Here is a 3,937-nt window from a genome sequence, read left to right as displayed (position 1 = left end):
TTCATATAGCCTCGGCTATCACTTCCTTATGTCCGGTCGTGATGGTCAAGCGGATTAAGGCGTCCCTGTACATACCAGTTGTGGGAGTATGGGTTCGAGTCACTTCTGGGGTGTGAGTTTTCAGTTGTATATAGTCCTGGGGACCATTCAGGCTTGTTTGCATTTGTGTTCCTCACGTGTGCCCCAAAGAATGAGGTGATTTGATAAAATGCTATGCCCAAGATTACCATCCGAGTGCCGGCGGGGAAGTGGTTCATATAGCCTCGGCTATCACTTCCTTATGTCCGGTCGTGATGGTCAAGCGGATTAAGGCGTCCCTGTACATACCAGTTGTGGGAGTATGGGTTCGAGTCACTTCTGGGGTGTGAGTTTTCAGTTGTATATAGTCCTGGGGACCATTCAGGCTTGTTTGCATTTGTGTTCCTCACGTGTGCCCCAAAGAATGAGGTGATTTGATAAAATGCTATGCCCAAGATTACCATCCGAGTGCCGGCGGGGAAGTGGTTCATATAGCCTCGGCTATCACTTCCTTATGTCCGGTCGTGATGGTCAAGCGGATTAAGGCGTCCCTGTACATACCAGTTGTGGGAGTATGGGTTCGAGTCACTTCTGGGGTGTGAGTTTTCAGTTGTATATAGTCCTGGGGACCATTCAGGCTTGTTTGCATTTGTGTTCCTCACGTGTGCCCCAAAGAATGAGGTGATTTGATAAAATGCTATGCCCAAGATTACCATCCGAGTGCCGGCGGGGAAGTGGTTCATATAGCCTCGGCTATCACTTCCTTATGTCCGGTCGTGATGGTCAAGCGGATTAAGGCGTCCCTGTACATACCAGTTGTGGGAGTATGGGTTCGAGTCACTTCTGGGGTGTGAGTTTTCAGTTATATATATATATATATATATATATATATATATATATATATATATATATATATATATATATATATATATATATATATATATATATATATATATATATATATATATATATATATATATGTCGTACCTAGTAGCCAGAACGCACTTCTCAGCCTACTATGCAAGGCCCGATTTGCATAATAAGCTAAGTTTTCCTGAATTAATATATTTTCTCTAATTTTTTTCTTATGAAATGATAAAACTGTTCATTTCATTATGTATGAGTTAAGTTCTTTTCATTTGAGTTAAAACTAATGTAGATATATAACCGAACCTAACCAACCCTAAAATGGTTAACATAAATTGATTGGAATATGTATGTGGACGCTCAGTTAGTGTTACTGTAATTTATATGGTTAACGTTTGAATGACATAGTTTCCCCTCATTGTCACATTTTTTGTTACTATTTCGCTGTTCATTCTCACTCTCTCTGAATCCCGTTGACTAATTGTGCTCACGAGTGTTTGTTTAAGGTACGGTAACCATAAGCTTTTCACACAATAATTTGCAACTATTTAAGAAGAAACATTTCTAAAGATTATCTAAGTTTCTAATAAATATTCTTTTTCCTAACATACAAGTCAATCACACAGTACCTAACTTCAGTCAGAAACACTTTTCTTACTTTATCTCGCAACGTCTTTTGCATATATATCCTATCTTAAAAAAATAACAATTTTAATTCATAACTGGCAACCCCCCTCCCCTCCAGAGCTTTCAAGGCCACCAAACATCATTCCTTTCCCTTAACCTCTCCCAAATTATCTTTTGCACCAATACACAAACTAGGGGGCTTTATTGCTGAGTGGACGTCGCTCCCGACTCGTAATCCTAGCTCATTCGATCCCCCGGTGATGGCACAAACGGAAATCAGCAGAGTTTCTATCATTCTGATGCCCTCTGTTACTTAGCAGTAAATATGTAAATGAGCGTTAGACAGCTGTTGCGGGCTGCTTCCTGGGTGTGTGTGTGTGTCTGTGTGTGTGTGGAATTTTTTTTTATTAGTTATTAATAATTGATTGATTGGCAGTTGAGAGGCGGGCCGAAAGAGCAGAGCTCAACCCTCGCAAGCACAACTAGGTGAACACAACTAGATAAATACTAACAAACCACGATCTCGTACAATCCACTACACACACAACCCAGCCTCCCCCCAACTCCCTAAATCACTCTACCTAAGTCATTAAAAAATTAAAACAAATACATTAATACACCAAAAATACTAACTATAAATAAAGGAACCAAATTTGAGACATACAGCGACTCCAGCGTGGTCTAGTCGGAAGAGAACGTGTTCTCATCTGGATAGATTGCGATCGAGCCTGTCGGAACGGGTGTGTAACTGCAGGGCACAAATATTTGTGTGTCCCCTCCTGTAGCTGCCTCTGTTTCGACAGGTTTCCTGGATAGCTGGAATTGACCTGGCAATTGGAAAGTGGGGAAGGGGTGAAATCCGTTGGGCCCACGGATGGATACCTTGGATCCATGGACTTAGGGCAGGTCTAATCACCTGGGATTCGAACCCACGGTGGGAATAAGGGAGGAGATATGGGGAGGGGAAGGGGAAGGATGTTTCCTGGAACCAAACCTCACATAAACCCGGACACTCACACACACACACCCTCTTAGGTGAGTACACCCTCACCTTAGTGAGTACTCACTACTTAGGTGAGTACACCCTCACCCGAACACTCACACGGGCACTCACACTCACACACACCCATAGACTGTGATAAGGGAGACCATCTGAGGGGACACAGATGGCCTCGTGGACCCACAGGCATAACCGGACACACACGCAACCGGACTCTCACACACTCACACGGACACTCACAGGGATAAACACACACACAGACACACATCCATAGACACAAACTGTGATAAGGGAGACCATCTGAGGGGACACAGATGGCCTCCTGGACCCACAGGTATATATCAATATTTAAATATACATACATATTTATAAATATAACATATTTTTAAAAAATAAATAAATAAAATAAAAAATAAATATATATATATATATATATATATATATATATATATATATATATATATATATATATATATATATATATGTGTGTGTATATCACGAAAATGAACACGTGATTAAGAATGTGACAATGTCAGACCACGGAGGAAAATGAAACAGGAATTTCCTTGAGTACTTTCGTATATTAAATACATCTTCAGAAGGAATCTTCTTTCTGAAGATGTATTTAATATACGAAAGTACTTAAGGAAATTCCTGTTTCATTTTCCTCCGTGGTCTGACATTGTCATATATATATATATATATATATATATATATATATATATATATATATATATATATATATATATATATATATGTCGTACCTAGTAGCCAGAACTCACTTCTCAGCCTACTATGCAAGGCCCGATTTGCCTAATAAGCCAAGTTTTCATAAATGAATATATTTTCTCTATTTTTTTTATTATGAAATGATAAAGCTACCCATTTCATTATGTATGAGGTCAGTTTTTTTTATTGCAGTTAAAATTAGCGTAGATATAGGACCGAACCTAACCAACCCTACCTAACCTAACCTAACCTATCTTTATAGGGTAGGTTAGGTTAGGTTAGGTAGCCGAAAAAGTTATGTTAGGTTAGGTTAGGTAGGTTAGGTAGTCGAAAAACAATTAATTCATGAAAACTTGGCTTATTAGGCAAATCGGGCCTTGCATAGTAGGCTCAGAAGTGAGTTCTGGCTACTAGGTACGACATATATATATATATGTCGTACCTAATAGCCAGAACGCACTTCTCAGCCTACTATTCAAGGCCCGATTTGCCTAATAAGCCAAGTTTTCATGAATTAATGTTTTTTCGTCTACCTAACCTACCTAACCTAACCTAACCTAGCTTTTTTTGGCTACCTAACCTAACCTTACCTATAAATATAGGTTAGGTTAGGTTAGGTAGGGCAGGTTAGGTTCGGTCATATATCTACATTAATTTTAACTCCAATAAAAAAAAATTGACCTCATACATAGAGAA

Source organism: Procambarus clarkii, chromosome 26 (assembly GCF_040958095.1).
Source record: "Procambarus clarkii isolate CNS0578487 chromosome 26, FALCON_Pclarkii_2.0, whole genome shotgun sequence".
NCBI classification, from domain to species: domain Eukaryota; kingdom Metazoa; phylum Arthropoda; class Malacostraca; order Decapoda; family Cambaridae; genus Procambarus; species Procambarus clarkii.
This window is presented reverse-complemented; position numbering follows the sequence as displayed.